Consider the following 19,559-nt stretch of genomic DNA (forward strand, 5'->3'; position numbering starts at 1 on the left):
TTGTGCCAATTGGCTCAACTAGACATTTCTGACTATTATTAGTCTGTACTCAGAGTTGCACAGATCCCTTTATTCACCTCTGGATGACTCTTCCTTGCTCTCTGATCCATGGGAATTACTACCAGCCCTCTTCAGTCTAAAAATCAGATATTGTCTGCTTTCAGTGATGGCTCTATCTGTCTTTGCTAAAACGATACAGAACTTTGGCTATAAGTTTTCTCAAAATTCTTCTCCTAAACTATATTCTCTCTCTCTCTCTCTCTCTTGCTGGTGAATTTTCTTTTCTTTCTTTCTTTTTTCTTTCTTTCAGACATGTTATTGATTTTATTTTATTGCATCTTCAATACCATCACCCACTTGCTGTTACATTATCCATTATGTTTAGCACATTTTTCTTATCTCTCGCCTTGAAATCAATATCTAATTATTTTTCAATAAATATCATTTTTTTTACATCACTTACATTTTCATTCTACTTAAAATGTTGCTTCCAGAGTGATCTTAGGCCATCCTGAAAACACTTCAAAGCCTCACCCATAGGCTACAAATTCTAAAAACTAGAATTCCTCTTAGGGCTTTTAAGGCTCCTGCTTCTGCAAATTTTACTTCACCACTCACTGTCGTCCTTGGCATATTGCAGAACAGCACACACTGTCTGCATCTGCTCAAGTCTGTTGCTCCACCTGAAATGCAGTACCCAAATACAGTTTCTTGGTGAAACAGACCGAGCCCTCGCAATTCAGCCCAAACTCATCTTCTCTTTTGCCACTTTCCCCAACTTCAGACAGCACTTCATGAACTTGGATTTTTGTTTGTACAAGGCACTGACAGCATTATGGTGACCTCTCTTTCTGGACAGAGAGCAAGCTATGACAAGTCAAGAACTTATTTCTGGGAGGGAAGAAATATTGTGTATACTCTCTCATTTGTTGAACGAATATGAGAAAAAGCAGAAGCAGAATCCTTTGGAGATAAAAGGGGCAGAAAGAGAGGGGGTGGGAGAAATGGGGAGGGCCATGGAGTGATGGGCGTGAGAAAATCAAAATGCTGTATGCATAAAAATGTCAAAATTCATCTCACTATTTGCTAACTAAAACTCTAAATTTAAAAGGACACACATTTTGTTACTATTTTTATAATATGAAATTTCTAACATAGTCCCTTGCTTATGATCAGTCTTAAATTAAAAGTATGAATAGAAATGGTGATTTTTCCTTTTTTCCGCAGCCACAGAGACTGCCCCTGCTTCCTGATGATGGCGAAGTAACAAATCCTAAAGACGTACCCACTCCAAACTGGATGATTCTATAGACAAAGTGTCTGAGGACCATACAACTCAACTTTCTTCCCAGCTTTACCTTGTTATTTAAAATTATGGAACATATGTTTATAGATTCCCAACACCATCCTTTTACTTCTTTATGAGGGTGTTTCTGAGTCAGTAATAATGTTTTGACCCTGCAGCAATTTAATTCTATTAGGTACAAGGACAGTGTTAGCAACATGATGTTAATTGCTACATTAACCTGAAGGTTTTGAGATGCACAAGGATATCAGCCTGGTGAATATACCTGCAAGTATTTAAGGAGAAATGGAGCTAGAAAATTAGTACTTTTCACAGTTTCTATTCTTAGTGTCTTTTAAAATAGCTTTTCAAAATATGATTTAAAAAACACAACTGCTATTATTTATCATCTAGCAAAAGAAAATAACAGTTAAAAATCAATACCTCATTGTCAGCTAAAAAGTCTCGTATTTTAAGTGACCCCTAAATCTTATGCAGACCATGGCTTAAAAGTCAGGTTTTATTTTATAAAAGAAGTCCTTGGCTTCTTCCCATTACTATTTTTCTCTGCAGACTGTCATGATATATGGGGTTTGTCTAACTCACGCTGCTGCTGCTGAGTATAAGGAGATCAGCAGTATCAAAAACGAAGCAGAGAGTTGTGGTTATGTTTTCCAAAAGAAAGCAGGAAGCAGAACAAGAATCTGGCAAGGCTACCAGTGAGCAGAACTGACAACTTTCGTTCGGTGCACTCTTAGCTAATGGGCACATGCTGGGACAAAGTGGGGCATGGGAATTATAGAGGTGTGTTGTAATTGTCCTCAGATGGTCATGTGCAGACGGCAGCTGGGTGAGTCTATCGGAGTGAGAACAGTCAAGAGATGCACCATTTCTGTTACAGCCCCTCCCCTTAATATTTACATTTCTATTTATTAAATTTACATGCACACACTTTGCACATCTAACGTAAGTTGTAAACGAAATATTAGGTATTTAGCTACAGTTGTTGTCTTAACTATTATATTAGCTTTTAAGAGAAAATTAGTGCTTTTTAAAATACTTTATTCAGACGAACAATAGATTATTTTATTTATGATAAAAGAATGATAGCTGACAGATAGCACAAGATAAACATAGGCAAGGAAGAAGTGTAATTACATTATGAAAAAATACATAGCTCCTTTGAACTCTTTGGATGTTTTCCATTATTAAAATTTTTTATTATTATTTAGGTTCTCAAAAGTGCATGCTTTCACATACGCAATGCTTTTTTCCCCACTGTTAAAACTATAGGCACAGGTCTATTTATTGATTCAGCCACTAAAGATCCAGAGATGTCGCTTATTAAAAAAAAACAAAAAAACACACATCATGTTATGAAAAAGAAACTTTTGCTATGAAATTATGGAGAACTGTCACCAAAAGTTATAACTAACAGAACCTAGATATAGAAAGGAAGGAAGGAAGGAAGAAAGGAAGACAACATCAAATGAATGCTAGCAGATGACAGAGGTTCAGCAGAGGAGAAATTAGCATTTATTCTGACTATATAAAACAAAGAGAAAACCCTTAAAAATAGTAATAATGGACATTAGTTTTTATTTGTATTGCTGTATATTTAGAATTGTCTAAACATTAGCTAATGATAGTTTATAGGATATAGACAAGGAATATGGTGAGTTTCTGTACTCAGTTCTAAAACTATAAAATTATATTGTTTAAAGTCTAGAGTGGAGGAAAGATTTTATTTTTTAAATACTGAGCTATCCAATTTTATATTAAATTTTAAAGTTTAAATTTCACAAAAATGACATTTAATGCAATTCAATCAAAATTTATGACTAAGAAATAAACCTATTCCCCACCCTGAACAAGCTGCAGTCTCTCACTGTAAGGAAAATAATCGGGGTTGCCCTCAGGAAATGGTAATTGTAAGGCAAATTTTCGAGCCAACTCATGTGAATAGCTTGGGTCCTTTCCTAGTTTATGCCCGTTATGCCCTTCTAATATCATAGAGCAATTATTTACAGACATAAAGTATAGTTTACTCTAGCAGAACTTACAGATTTAGTTAGGTCTCAAGAGCCTCACAAAGGCCTGTACTTACGCCTCCTTTCTTAAATTGAAGCTTCCCACATCGGTGTATCCTAGAAGAAGCTGAGCCCATGAAGCTGCTAAGATGATTTTTATAGTGACATTGAGTCATGAGCCAAATGGTGACTGAAGAACATGCTAATTTTACTTCTGTAAATGGGACACATGAAATGGGAGTCAGAGACTTGGAAGAGAGAAAGGAGAGGCTGCCTCCAGCACACAATGAAGACTCTAACATGAACGATAAAAAGTTTTAAAAAGAAGTTAAATGTAAGAAACAATTCTTTTTCTTGCTCTACTCTTTCAAATTCAATGGCAAAAATTCTCCTGAATAAACTGCATTGAAAAAAAAATTATAAACATTAAAAAATAAATAAATAAATAAATACAAAAAAAAAAGAGTTAAAATAATGCAATTGTGTACTTTGCATTTAAAGCTCTGGGTATTTTCCGGGGCTTCAGTGCACAATGCACATGGCTGTTTTGTCTAAGATTTCCATGCATTCTGAACTTTCATTTCTGTGGAACAGTCTACCAACATTTGCCGTGTAAAAAAAAAAAAAAAAAAAAAAGAAGTGGTCAAATTTAAGTATTTATTAATTTCCTGAAAGAAACCAATAACCCTACTACATATTTATGTAAACATTTGTATTGGAAAGGAAATACGTTTTCAAAAGAAAAAAAAATGACAGACATTCCGTACAGTTTTACATTAGTAAATACGGCTTTTATAAATTTCTGGCTTATTAAGAGACATCTGGCATCTTGAATCGGTTTCTGCACTAGATCTGTTGCAATATGTTACTTCCATTGAATTACAAAAGGAAAATCTGGCCTTCATAGAGACTTTTTGTTTAGGTTGAAAAAAATGAAGAGAATTTTAATAGCCTTTTCAGATAATTGTAAAAAATTTTTTACAGTGCAGACTATAAAAGCATAACAAAATGCTTTCCACCCTGTCTAGCTAATGTCTCTACCATCTGCCCTGCATCATGAATGGCTCTTTTTAACTTGCAAGCACATGTGCACATGCGTGTGTGCACACATACACACACACACACACACACACACACACACACACACACTATCAAGCATCATCCATTTGGCATATATTGGTTTGCTGGGCATAAATGGTCATATTTTGTATGATACAATATAAAATTGTTATTACTGTCACTTGTATCATCAAGTCTTCTGAGCTTCCTGGGGCCAGTGGCATTTTTCTTTTTTTTTTCTTTTTTTATTTTATTTATTTATTTATTTTTTATTTTTTTTTATCAGTTACATTTTATTAACTCTGTATCCCAGCCGTGTTCCGATCCCTCATTCCCTCCCAGTCCCTCCCTCCCTCCCTCCCTCCTTCATCTCCACCGTGCCCCTTTCCAAGTCCACTGATAGGGGGGACCTCCTCCCCATTCATCTGATCCTGTTTTATCAGGTATCTTCAGGACTGGCTGCAAAGCCCTCCTCTGTGGCCCAACAGGACTGCTCCTCCCTTCGGGGGTGGGGAGACCAAAGAGCCAGAATTTATCATTTTTATTTGAAAGCTTGAGTATTGCAGTCACAAAGTCCTATTATTCACTTTCAAGAAAACCTTTGCAAAATAGCCATGCTCAAATAACCAGAGTTTGCTTCACATAGATGCTATCAAAAACAGTGATTCATTAAAAACTAATCAGTTTACGCTGCTACTGAGCTGCCTAGGTGTTTACTAGAAATAACCAAGTATTCTGACACGTGAAAAAGTGCTTCAAATAGACTGTGTTAGCCATGAAATACAGAAAAGACGTGCACTCCAAGACCTAGCCACAGTAAAATTAATACTTTCTACCTTATCTTGTCATCATTAGTGTGTCAGCCTAGTTTTTGCTTTTGTGAATATATTTTTTCCTTTTTTTTTTTTTTTTCAATGCAGTTTATTCAGGAACATTGAACAATCCTCGGACCCCGGGGGAAGCCAGCCCACAGCTTAAATAGCCTCTGGGTAGCCAACCCAGGCGTGCCACGGGGGCAATGCAGATAGGTCCACACACATGGAAGCAAGCCAGATCCTTGGCCTTAGCCGAATGTGGAGGTGTTCGTGACAGAGAGCACTCACCATCGGGAAGGTGGAAGGCGGAAACCAGCTCCATCTTTAAGGCATAGCATTCCACAGCTCTCTACAGTTCCCCCTTTTTGTTTTAGACGCATCAGGAGTAGAGGAGTAGAGATCTGATCTCTGATATTAGAAATAAATTGGGACTTTGTACAGATGTTCATTTAGGTGTCATCCACCCAAAGAGCATCAGACCCGTCCGATACCTTTTTCTCAGAGGCGGGACCTGGGGCATCAACCCGCATGCAATCAGACATGCTCTTCTCTGGGTCCAATAAATAAATCTTTAAGTTGGTTATTGTATCACTATTTGATTGCTTCCTCATAATTATTTTATTTCAAGACTTAAATTGTTCACTGCCCTTATAATGTTTAGTCAATCAAAAGTTTAAAATAAGAGTGTAGCCTACAGCTGTTAGCAAAAGTAGAGACTCAATTTTGGGAACTATTTTCACTCTATTTAGGTATCTAGTAACTTCAAAGGTACTCATAAATACCTTTGCTCTTGTAATACTTCCTCTTTCGCCATTATTTGTAGTGATAATTTCTGTGTTTCTTAAACAAATCTTTGTTTTTTGTTTGTTTTTGTTTTGTTTTTTGAGACAGAGTTTCTGTAGCTTTGCTGTCCTTGAACTCACTGTGTAGACCCGGCTGGCCTTGAACTACCTGCCCCTGCCTCACAAATGCTGGGGCTAAAGGCATGCACCACCACACCCTGCTTCTTAATTCTATCTTGTTTTCTTACTCTCTATGAAAAACCTTGCCAGATAGCTTCAAAGGGGAAGATCAGATCCTCCTACATTCGTTTCTTCAAGTCCCTTTTCTCTAGCAACACAGGGAAAGGTATCCACGTGTACTTGCTTTTGCGTGTTCCTACTTAGAGAATCTAAATGATGACTTCGGCAACAGAAAGCTCTGCCCAGTTCCTGGCAATCAAATTTAGTTCATTTCGTTAAAGGTTATCTGTTTTTAAGATTTTCATTTTTATCAAATAATTTTTGACTGATGTTGCAAATGAATACACATGGTTTATAGCTTCAACACATCTGAGGATGCCTCAGTTAGTTAAAAGGGGAAATGCCACGAGCAAGAACTTATTACAAATAAGAATCTTTCAGTGAGGTAGTCAGTTCTTCTTTCAGATGTACCCATGGGAGAGAAATCATTTCACAAATGGCTTGTTTACATGGCTTTTTGTAAAATAGGTGACTTCCGATGATTAATTGTTAGATGTTTCTACATAATTTATTGAATAATTCAAAAGACTGTTACATAATCCCTGTGATGTCACTGCTGAGATGGTTACTTAGCAGCAGAAATACTGCTGGTTTACCTATACGTAATATTGATTGTGCATTACAAATGAAGACACTAAAGCAGAGAGTTTAACTGGTTTCACTAGTATTACACACAGTCAGTGGAAAAACTGATGTAAGGATGCAAGCCTTGATTTACCCTCGGATATAGCCTATGGTAGCTCAGTGTCCAAATGGGTTCTCTAATAAGGGGAACAGGGACTATTTCTGACATGAACTTAACGGCAAGGTCTTTGAACCCCCCGCCCCCCTGAGTGAGGCGCAGCCTTGCTAGGCCACAGAAGAGGACATTGCAGCCAGTCCTGAAGAGACTTGATAAGCTAGGGTCAGATGGAAGGGGAGGAGGTCCTCCCCTATCAGTGGACTTGGAAAGGGGCAAGGAGAAGATGAGGGAGGGAGGGTGGGATTGGGAGGGACTGAGGGATGGGGCTACAGCTGGGATACAAAGTAAATAACTTGTGATTAATATAAAAAGTAAATGAATTTAAAAAAAGATGAAGAAAAAAAAAAAAGAAGAAAAAAGAAAAGAAAATCCTAACAGCTTTCAGAGGCTGAGGCTGGTAACAGTCTTCCTTACCCAAATCTTCCTAAAAGACTGTCATTTTTCCTTCAGTGGCTCTGTGTTATTTTAAGGAGTAACGACACTTCTAAAATAGATTCTTTCTTATTAAACTAAAATTTTTTCCCCTATGTATTTCAGATAAATATTTAGCTCCCGAAAATCAGGAGCGAGCAAGGTGGCTCCCATGTCAGGGTACTTGCCAGTAAGCCGAAAGTCTACCTAGAGTTCCACTCATGGGGTCCACATGGGTGGAGGGAGAGAAACGACTCCACAAACTATCCTATGATGTCCACGTGTGTACACACACAAGACATACATACATGTAGTTCTAAAAAGTGGAAAAATAGGTTATGACTCTCGCACATTTTTAAAATTAATTTATTTACTTTCCCACCTTTAAGGTAACAAGAGACGTCAAATAAAAATCAGATTTATTGAATAGAGCCAATGGATAATGATTATAAGAATAACAAAACAGCTGTGAAGATTCTGAACTTGAGTGCTTTGCAGATATTTAAAAGTTGAAAAGGTATGCCAGGCCCACTAGAAAGTACACAACATTAATTTGACTGTCTTAATGACTTTGTCAACTTAATGTTTTTATGATGAAATAACAGGTTAGAGTTCTTAAGTCATACAATCAGTGGTGGTCATTTTACAATAACACATATGGGGCACGTTAAGCTAAGCATATTACATATTATATTTAGAGTATGCCTTTCATATTTCTTTGTAACTATGTTGCCATTTTCACACTATGTTGAGACATTGTTTCACAAACTGATTGTCTATTTAAATTATAGACTGTGATTTTTCAATCATATTTGATCTCACATCTTAATTAGAGCCACTGTCTTCTTTGATTTCTATGTTTTATCTATAAAACCTTCTTAACTCCAAATCCCATATATCTAGTCTAATCATTTTGGATGCTCTTTATACTCAAGATTCCCCATGGTGAAGGTGGTTTAGCTTTAAAGCAATAAAAACAAAATTAACAGCACGTATAATTTTGAGATGGATCAATGAGAAAAATTAAATAACACCTCAGAAAGTCGTTCCAAAATATAAACAAAACCTGCAACAATTTAATATTTTTATTAAATTGTAAAATATCTAAGAATCTCAACACTAATATTAACAAGGTTCGTCTAGTGAGATGCCAGTTGGTTCTCATGTAGAGCTGGGTAGTCTTAGGATTAATATTGCTGTGACAAAACATCATGACCAAAAAGCAAGTTGGAGAGGAAAGGGTTTACTTGGCTTACACTTCCACATTGAAGAGAGCCAGGACAAAAACTCAAAACAGGGCAGGAACTTGGAAGCAGGAGCTGATGCAGAGGGCATGAAGGAGCGCTGCTTACTAGCTTGCTTCGCGTGACTCTTAGTTCAGTCTGCTTTCTTGTAGAACCGGGGACCTTCAGCCCATGGGTGACCTTACACAACATGGGATGAACCCTCCTCCATTGGTCACTCTTTAGGAAAATGTCCTACAGGCCAATCGTTGGAGTCACTTTCTCAGTTGAGGCTCCTCCCCATCCAGTGACTCTAGCTTGTATAGAGATGCTATGAAACCATCAAGAACAGTTACTTATAAATGATTGGCTTATAATTTGGCACATATTCATAGCATGTTGTATGGAACCCCCAAAAGTAAAACTGTCTGTGATTTAAGAAAGGCCAAAAAAGAGAAAAAAAAAAGAAAAAAAGAAAAAGATAAGATGAAGGATGACTGGAGTCAGGCAATAAAGATTATTTTGTAGGGCATGCAACTGAAACAGAACTAAGGGCCGAAAGGACTTAATTATGCTAGTTAATTTATGCAAATATGATGTTGACTTTTACCTGTTTTGAGTTATCATACCTATCTACAGATCTATAGTTTGTGTTCAAAATAATGATGATGACAAAGAATTTTAGTTCATTCTTAGGAAACATGCTTCAACAGATCCCAAGAACGAGACCTCTCTGTATCAGTCTACCCCAGGCAAAGCTGCCAGGACCTGAAGCTGAAAGAGCCAGGGCACAATGGGAAGAGGCATCTGCCACAGGAGTCATGATTAGTGCCTGACAGAATGGAGGCTTGAAACTTGCAGGCTCGGGGATGAGAATCTTGGGACTGTGTCTAGAGATCTAACTGGGATAAATAAGCAGATGGCATTATTTGGTAAATGGAAAAGGAACAGCAGTTTAAAAAGTCTAAGAATGGCACTTCATGATGTCACAACGCTACATCTTTTCTGAATGAGTGGAAATGAATTAAGTGAAACCACACACATTTGTCACGCACCAATATGAGCTCTTCCGCTGCAGGCAAGTACTTTTTGTGTGATGTCTGAACATTTCAATTGAAGCTGTGTTTGTACATGCCTCTTCTCAGCCAAAGCAAACACTTGCCATGACTGTGTTTAGCATATTTTAAATATGTGTGCAGTCCCTGCCAATTATCTGCTTTGCAGATGCTGCCTTCCCCATTCACTACTCAAGAAGGCGATGAACTGCTTCACTTCACTATAGATTTGAATATTACCATGGTTCTAAAAATGCTTCTATTAATGACCCTCACATAATGTTGATAGTTATTTTTTTCCTATATGTTAGACTTTCTGAACTCAAATGCTTTATCTAAGTTGCCGTGAAGGGAAGAGAGAAAAGAGGGATTGCTGAAGGACAGAAGAATTAACTAAACTACTTTAAATTAAGACAATATTAAAGATGAAAAAAATTTAAAAAGTATTAATGTGGCCATGGAGGATGGAGCCACTAGTTAAGATACTGCTATGTAAATCGACAGACTCTGTCTCTGTCTCTCAGTCTCTCTTTCTGTCTGTCTCTCTAGCTCTATCTGTGTCCCTCTTGCCTTTTCCTACAGGTTCATCTGTACTCCAGCACAGCTATTCTGTGACTCACAACAAAGCAGAAGATGACACTGAATTCTGAGTGTTCCTGCCTCTGCCTTCCAAGCTCTGGGATTACAGCTGTGTGCTCAGTTCAATAGAGATATTTTACTAAACAGAATACTTAAAATATAAGATGAAAATTATTATATTATAGTAATATAATAAATAGTAATATAAGAAGACTTATATTGAAAAGTCTTATATTATATTATTTATATTGAAAATAATATAAATAGTAATATAAGAAGACTTATATTGAAAAGATAATAATATTTAGGTTGTTAAACTGACAGTAGCCTGGACAATGATTTTCACAGATTGTCACAGTCGTTTGGTTATGTGCCTCTATATATTTTTGTAGTACTGGTGAGTGAACATAACTTTGCACGTGTTGGGCAAGAACTCTATTACTGAAATATATCCATAGGGCTTTTTTTAGTATTTATTTTGAGTCTTTATATACATTGTCTAGGCTGGAGTTGAACACTCTGTGTAGCCTGTAATCCTCCTGTTTGGAAAGAATATGCTCATATGGAGGTCAGATGACTGCTTGCAGGAATTTGGGTTCCAGGGACTTAACTCAGACTGTCAGGCTCAGAAGGAAGCCTTTTATCCCCTTAGCTGTCTGAAAGGGCCTGAGCCTCTTTGGTTGCTGCAATCACAGGCCAGAATGATAAAACTGGCTTGACTGAGCGCTGAGCACCTTATTGACTCTGAGTACTGGAACTCAGCAGTATGGCTCTCTTTCATTATATGAAGACTTAAGAAAATTTCAGTGCTACCCCTTGCAGTTGACAGCTAAAAATCTAACTCCTCCAATAAAGATACCGTGAACTCTGAAGCTAACAATACAATCTCAAGACAGAGACACAAGGCTAGATACAAAGTAAGTACTACAAGACTAAAAGTTCTCGAATCCATTACATCGCAGTATAACCTTTCTTTGCGCCTAATGTAAGTGAAGATTTTTGTTTCAGTATCATAAGCTAGGAATGCCTATATCTAATTTGCACAGTGTTTTATTTTTAAATGCATTAACTGATCGCCAGAAGGCCTGCTGTTTGTCACACTTCTAGGCTCACATTTCTGCAGAGGGAGACTCACCAGCTTTTAAAAGTCAGGCCAACTTTAATATTTTCTGTAACACATAGACTCTAGAAGCACACAGAATAAACACTTGCAAAGTGCCTCACAATCAGGCAGGTCTCTGGCCTTGCCTACAGAATTAGGGGAATTTTGAACTGAGAGTCACATTTCACCAACTGCAAAGGCAGCATGCTAATTGGCAAGTTTTGATGGCAGGTGCAGACACACACACACACACAAGCACATATACATGCATGCACGTATGCACTCAAACACACGCATGCACAATCTTCGGTGCTTTCAAAAGTTTTGAGAGGTTTAACCATACCTTTTGAGTTGAACATCTGTTTATTCAGGTATTAATGCACAGACAAATAGGAACAGTTAAAAATGAATCTTTCGTTTTGTTTGTTTTTTGTTTTTAATTTATAAAAACTTAAGATAGACCTGGAGAGGACAGGAGCTCCACAAGGACCAAATATATCTGGACACGGGTCTTTTCTGAGACTGATTCTCCAGCCAAGGGCTATGTTTGGATATAATCTAGAACCCCTGCTCAGATGTAGCCCATGGTAGCTCAGTATCCAAGTGGGTTTCCTAGTAAGGGGAACAGAGACTGTCTCTGACATGAACTCAATGGCTGGCTCTTTGACATCCCTCCATACCCCCAAGGGAGGATCAGCCTTGCTAGGCCACAGAGGAAGACATTGCAGCCAGTCCTGATGACACCTGTTAAGCTGGGGTCAGATGGAAGGGGAAGAGGACCTCTCCTATCCCTGTACTTAGAGAGTGTCAAGGAAGAGATGAGGGAGGGAGGGTGGGATTGGAAGGAAAGAGGGAAGAGGCTACAGCTTGGATACAAGTAAATTATAATTAATATGAAAAATAAAAATTTAAAAAAACTTAAGGAATGTTTAAAAAATAAAGAGAGAGAAATCCATACAAGTCCTGGTACTCTGTCTCTTCTCAAGTCTGTGCCAAAAATGGCAAAAAAATTCCAGAAATTTCTTTACAATTTAATTTAAAATATGTTGTATTGTGCTGATGAGCATCTGACTAGACATTCATTTTTAAGAATACATTAAATTTCTGTTTTCTTCCCTCTCTGCTCTCCTCCGGCACAGCATCTCCGCTGCCTCATTTGCTACCCTGTACTCTCAGTTCCTTTACTGTAATGTGTTTCTGTACTTACTGCTGAACAGCAGCTCAGCCATCAAACACCAGAAAGAACTACTTACGGAAAGGAAAACTTCTCACCTGTCTTAAAGCTGCATTTCTGAAGTGAATTGTACAAGGGAGAACAATTTAGAAACTTGGTGACCGCTAAGATTGGCCGACTACATCATCCCTCTAGAAGATGTGCATCATCCCAAGAAGGACGAGGCACAGAGGGGGGGACCCACCTTGCTGCTGGACACAGTGGAAGAAATGAGTGGCTCTTGCCATCTATTTCATGTCATGTTCAGCGGACAACAGGACACAGGCTTAAGTGTCAGTATTGTTTATGTATAATTTGATACTGGGTAAAAATAATTAATTTAATCTGGCTTCAGTTTTTATGCCTCCAAAATACGGTTTCCTAGACGAAGGAAATATTTCAAATAGTTTCTAGGTCTAACAATCTCTGCCCTTAGCCTCCAAGTGCCCTTTAGAAAGGCCATGTTTTCACAAAAGATTGCATTCTTCTCAAAGCCTTTGGAGGAAGGGTAAGTTATATTTAGAAGGCCCATTTGGCACTTCGGGTGTTCTCATGTCTTACTGCTATTTATAACCAGGTGTAGGCCAGTGGGACAGCAGATTTGTTTTAACTAATAACTGTCCAGCCTACAGGGAATTGAAAAGTTGTTGGTCATATATTTTAAGTCTTGATTTAAGAATGAATCGAAAGTTGGATATATGTACACATAGATGCAAGTGTGTATGCAGTATATCGTATGTATACGTGAATGCCACGCACACATTAAATACTTGTTGATTCCTTCATATTATATACACATGTATACATGGATGTCATACATGTTTATATGTGTACACACAATACTTGCTGATTGCTCAATACTTTCATGGCCTGAGGCCAAACACAATTTCAAACCTCATATTTCTGTTTGTCCATGTGGTTTTATCACTTGACAGACATGTTCAAGGGTTTTGAGGGTCTGAGTGTGGATTCCTTATGATTTCTTTTACTTTCCCAATATCATCTCAACTAAATCCAATTTGAATGCCAATAAATGTTTACAAATTCTGTAAGTATTTACTTTCATTATTATGAATCTTGTTGGTATTACTGTAATAGGGATAACGACAACATTTCATAGATAATTGACAAAACAGAAGCAAGGCAAAATGAAAACACCATTAGGAAAAAAAAAAAACATACAAAGTCGTAATGAAAATTAAACAATGCCAGAACTATATGGTGTTAATAAGAGATGAACAGGCCCACACCGGGGCTTGAAGTCACTGTCAACTGTCTTTAACTATCCTAGTGTCCAGAAGAGTGTTTAGCTGAAAGTGGGAATTTCTACATTTTTTTAAGACATCAAATGAATACAAATATTCAATTAAAAATAAAAAGTAACTTGTCTCCCAGACAATGAGAGCAAGTTACAAACACCAGTATTCTAAACACTTCAGTATTTCCTGTGAATACACAACAAAATAAAACCATGGCATTCGGAATGCTCATGGGACTCATTGACATGGTGCCCTTATGCAAGCCTCAGACTCCATCAAGGGCTGTCCCCTAATCCACTAACACTATTCACATCCTAAGTGTTATCTCAGGATGAAGATGCAGGATTCAATACCTCCTTCTGCAAACACTCTTTAATCCGGAACACTTTTATTTATTTGTTTATTTAGGCTTCTTTTTGAGTACCCTGACCATGAAACCTTTCAGGATCACAGGTCAGTTTTGTTTGTAGAATTCAGTTTGAGTTTGTCAATGAGTGGATTCAGAAAACATCACATTAACAGTGCGGTTTCATGGTATGATGTCTTCTGAATCCACTCATTGAGATTTCCCAATCACACTGATATCTTCCATAGCTCTTGAAACAGCAGTATATTCCAGGAACATTATTTATTGCTCTGTATCCAAATCAGCTACTTCCTAAACCAGCTCTGGCCTGTCTACATGGAGAGCTGTTTTAGGAACAAAGACTAGGACATTGAATGTGTTCATTGCTGCTAGGAAGAAGCTGCCAGACTTTGTGACAGATCTTTGAGATTATGGACATATATACATATGAAAACACAAATGATTATTCTCATAATTTATGTATATTTAGTTTGTATAGATTTACATTGAAAAATACAATTCACTTTAATAGTACATATCACCATTCAATACCATATGGTTCATTGTAGGTTATTTTCATAATTCAGAAAGAAACACTGATTACCACAAACCACAATATCCTTCCTTAATGAATCAATAAAGGGAGAAGCAAGTTCTCCCTTCTCTTCATCTAGCCAAAGTCTATGGGAACCAAGTGCTGCATACTGTAGTGATTTCCCTATGTGAGGCTTTAAAATGCTTTTAAAAATGACCTCACCATCTCCCCTAGCTGCCCACTTAAATATTTAATAACCAATAGCTTAAAAAACACATAATGCCATTTGGCTGCTATCTACTCTATGAATCTATCTGCATAATTACTAGTCAAGAGCGCTTGGGATAGTATCTGGACCCATCCTAACTTTATCTTCTTCCCTTTTGCTATGTAGATTATAAATCATCTGTTGATCTTCAATGCACCTCACTGGTCAACTCTATTATCCATATACATGATACAGTTCGTGTGTCTATGAGCACACATAGTTCAACGGTTAAAATTCATGATTTTACTATTTGTAATTCTTGTTTGAGATCTAAGTTCACATTCCTCTTCTAACCAAGTGATGAAATTCTAGAAGTGTGAATAATGTGCAAATATATTTTTAGTTTCCCAAAATGTCTTATCCTAAATGTCTCCACAAAATAAAATGCAAATGCTTTCTGAAATGTAGTTTGTTGGAATCTTACAGATCTTCTAGGCTTCAGCCAAAACAAGTGCAAAGATCATAATATTGGGAAAAAATCTTGTCAGAGAAGAAAAATGCTAGCTTTGACAAAGCAGTGTCAAATGCATTTGGGGACTGAGGCTAGAGAAACATTGAATGGACCATGTATAGCATCAAAAGCTGTAAAATTTGTATTTTAACTCTGAAGAGAGGCAGATTTTGAACAATGACGTCACCTGTTTCCATGCTTCTTCAGATTACTGTGATCTCGCATTGCTTACAGAATGCAAGGTAAGTATGAGGGCAAGCTGGGAAGGTGGGAGATCATGTAAGAAATTGCCTGTTACCCTGCGTGAGCAGTGATGGCTAGTGAGAAGCACCTGGGTTCAGGCTAGATGATGAATTTAGAGTCTTTGGAAATTTTTGAAGAACCACTTGTAGGAACTTTGAGATAATGACATGTTAAAGATAAAGCCAAGGGTTTTGATCTTAGCAATTGGATTAGTGGCAGTGATGGCAAAAACTAGAGTGAAAGTAATGATAAATGTAAAAGAGTAGGCACATGTGGTGTTATATGGTTTTATTCCCAGAAACTCAGGAGGCTGAGGTAGAAGGATAATAAGTTAGAGGCCAACTTAGCCAACCAAGAAGGACCTCTTTTCAAAACAGTGCATCAGTGGTTATCAACCTTCCTAATGCTCTGACACTTTTATACTGTTCCTCATGCTGTGTTGACCTTCAACCAAAAAAATTATTTTTGTTGCTACTTCATAACTGTAATTTGCTGCTGCTACAAATTGTAATGTAAATATCTGTGTTTTTTGATGGTCTTGGGTGACCTCTGGGAAAGAATCCTTCAACTGCCCTAAAAGAGAAGAATGAAAAAGTGAAATGCATAGTGTGCTTTTTAGCAGTGATATAAGTGATGCAGAGAGCACAGACACAGTGGGAACTAGGGTTATGAGTCTGAGATGTGGGTGACCAGTCAAATATGGAAGGATGAATTCAAGATCCATAAGCATCTTTATTTTAATGTTTAATGTAATGAGAGCACAGTAAATTAAAACTCATGAACACTGACTGTAGATAGAGAACTGTGCCCAGAAATGGGCATTACAGAAGTTTACCTCTAGACTGAGGAATTCTGTTCTTTACAGGGACAGTCTCTGGTGGGAGTGAAGGGTGTGAGATCTGGGGTCCTGTTCCAATGGAACCAAAGGTGAAAGAGTGAGAAACCACAGTGGCAGTACCTGAAATGACAAAAAGCCAGACTGAGTGATTCCTTGTTCCTCTGTCTGACAGATAACCTGTCCTGCATGAGAAATGGTATGACCATTAACACTGAAATACCCTAGCAGATGGCACAACTGGTAAATTACATAAATAAATAGAAGGTTAAAGGACCCAGAGGTTTATTCCAAGCCCAAATTGTCCCTGTGGACAGACCTTCAACTGGCCTTCAGATGAAAAGATTCTCACTCCCTTTCTGTCAACAAGATACTGTGTACATATTCTTGATAATTCTGCTAATATCTCCCTTGATTGTATTTCAAAGTTAGACTGAGATGATGCCAAACACCATCGTTCCATTGGTAATTACTTTTGGAACAGAATCTTTGTATTTTGTGGTGGAAATGACATATCAATTATAACACTAACTGAAATCTATTCACCATTGCTCCATATGTACTTACCTACTCTTTCCATTTCTTATCTTTCTGTTTACAGTCAATTCATAGTCAGATAGTGCTATGGTAACCTAATTCCGCCTGTGTTGATTTCCCTGATTGCCTTTTTCCTAACCACACTTGTTACAAAATGAAACTACACATATATGCACTTTCAAGTTCTTTTAGATAGGCTTACTATAGAGATGTAACAACCACCATACCAATGACCCCACACAGCAGGAAGAAGGCAAATAAGTCCTCACCCAACTTCTCTAACAGCAGCCAGGGTTATGTCGTAAGAGGGATGACTCTTGATACCAACAAATAGAAAATCTGTGGGCAGTTTAGGATCAGAGGTCTTGGTCAATGTCCTTGGCCACAAACCAGAAATGTCCTTGATCTACCCTAGCTGGATATCAGAAATACCATAACTATTTAGGGTTTGCATTCTCATGTGGTTCCCCTATGACTGTATAGTCTCAATCTTGAGAGGGTGATGTTGCTGGGATTAGCCTTGTAGACAATTGAAGACGGATCTCCCCCACCCCCATCTCATCGATTGCACTAGTAGAAAAGGCCCTCCTTCAGATTTATGTTTCTATATGAAAAGTTTGTGATATCTGGGCTTTGTTGAAGTCCATTAATCAAAGTTAATTATTCCTCCTGGTCAAAAGAATAGGATCTAAGTTTTATCTCTGTCCGCGGGTGAAGAGTTTACATTCTAAATTACTAAAGATAGAACATATGATTATCTTCTCCCTGTAAGAGGTAATCCTGCTGAGCCTGTAGAGCAGTTGGCCAGGAGTTAAACCCCAAGAAATCCTCACCTGAAGACAAGCTAAGAACTAATTTGCCCTTTAATGCAATATGTATTCATCCTTTGTAAAAGCCCCTCTCTTAGGGCAGAGGCCTTCGAGCTCTGTCACATAGCACTTTGGACCCTGTCCACTTTCTTTCGTAATTCAGAAAAGCATACATTTTCCTTCTTTTTTCTTTTCCATTCCTTTTTCTTTCAGATACCGGTCAAAGCATGCACGTGCACTCTGGGCTTTCTCACTCATTCTTCAAAGGTGTTTTTACCTACACTGTGGCTGCTGTTTCAGAATGTGGCTGCTCTGAGGGTCTCAGTCAGTGAGTCTGCCTACTTTCTCTACTCCTAACTCCCTGAGTTGTAACTTTCTCTCTTCTTCTCTTTTTCTCTCTTTTGGTCAGCTGCTGAGACTTACCCACTTGCACACACACAAACATAGTTAAAATAAATTTTAAAAATTACTAAATTGTGAAAGGATTGGTCTTGAAAATTTAATGATTCATAAAACTGGATCAAACATTAATCGTTTACATGCAGATTACTGTCTTGAAAAGAAAGATATGCTAGAACTCGAAGAATAGACCAAAATAAAAAAATAATATCTATACACCACAATATCATAAAAGAACATTTTAATATAAAAAGCTACAATCCTAAAAGATAAATTTGGTTTTATTAGTGTTAACAGTAACTATTTATCTTAAGACACTATTTTCCTAATAAAGAGTAGCATGGGTGAAGTTATTTGTACCATAGATTATTAATTTGTCTATATTGAAAATAGTAAGGAGTAACTAAATAAAATAACAATCTAAACATTGGTAGAAGAGATTTCCTGGGCTTACACATACTGGAAAACATGTTGACAATGAAGCCAATAAGGATTTTTTTTTTTTATTCATTGAAAGTAAAATTACATTAGATTGTAATGGACTGAATTATTTACTACAAATTCATGCACCTAAGCTGCTCTGTAGTGTTTAGAGCTCTGTCCATGAAGAGGTACTTCAGGTTAAATGGTGTCATGATGGCGGAGCACTCATCCGCTCTGAGTGGCTTCCTAGCAAGGATATTCCCATTCAAAGAAAATGACTGAGAACCACAGTAACAGCTCTCAGACTTTATTCTGTCTGTTTGTTTTTACAACTATGAAAGAAAACCCTGTTACTTAAGATAAAAGGTTTGTCCTCTGCTACTATCTGACCCTAGCCTATCAGGTTCCCTATCAGTGGACTAGGGGAGGGACATGGAAGGGAGAAGGAGAGAGGGTGGGACCAGAAGGAGATGAGGGTAGGGGGCTACAGCTGGGATACAAAGTGAATAAATTTTAATTAATAATAATAATAATGAAAAAAGATCTCAAAACAGAAAAAAAAAGATAAAAGGTTTGTGACATTTATTGAAGAAATGCTGGCCAACTAATGCAAACTGAACTGTCACCTAGTTTGGCAAAGGCTGAAGCTATAGAGAAAAAGACTCCATCTAAATCTATATATATGAGATATGTATCACATATCTATATATGTAATATATACATGCACACATATGTAAACATGTACAAGGAGACACTGACATAAATAATCATTAACTATTATTCAAAATAGGGCCAAAGCAAAGCCAACATGCCTTCAGCATGATCATAAACATATTCGTACCCCTACATAGGAAATACTATAATATTGGTGGAAAAGAGAAGTTAAGATAAAATGCATGAACTTCAGAAACATGACAT

At 37.4% G+C, this 19,559-nt stretch overlaps 1 protein-coding gene across 2 annotated transcripts in view; it reads right to left on the reverse strand.

Moving 5' to 3' along the window:
- Positions 1 to 19,559, reverse strand: part of Pkia (cAMP-dependent protein kinase inhibitor alpha) — a 93,591-nt gene that overhangs the window by 17,762 nt on the left and 56,270 nt on the right. Inside the window, exon 3 of one of the 2 annotated variants that reach the window (XM_021650034.2) lies at positions 16,474 to 16,596. The exons of the other annotated variant lie outside the window; for it this stretch is intronic. The gene's annotated coding sequence lies outside the window, so the exon portion shown is untranslated. The remainder of the gene's footprint in view (positions 1 to 16,473; positions 16,597 to 19,559) is intronic. 2 annotated transcript variants of the gene reach the window in all.

The sequence above is a fragment of the Meriones unguiculatus genome, chromosome 6 (genome assembly GCF_030254825.1).
Source record: "Meriones unguiculatus strain TT.TT164.6M chromosome 6, Bangor_MerUng_6.1, whole genome shotgun sequence".
Lineage (NCBI taxonomy): Eukaryota > Metazoa > Chordata > Mammalia > Rodentia > Muridae > Meriones > Meriones unguiculatus.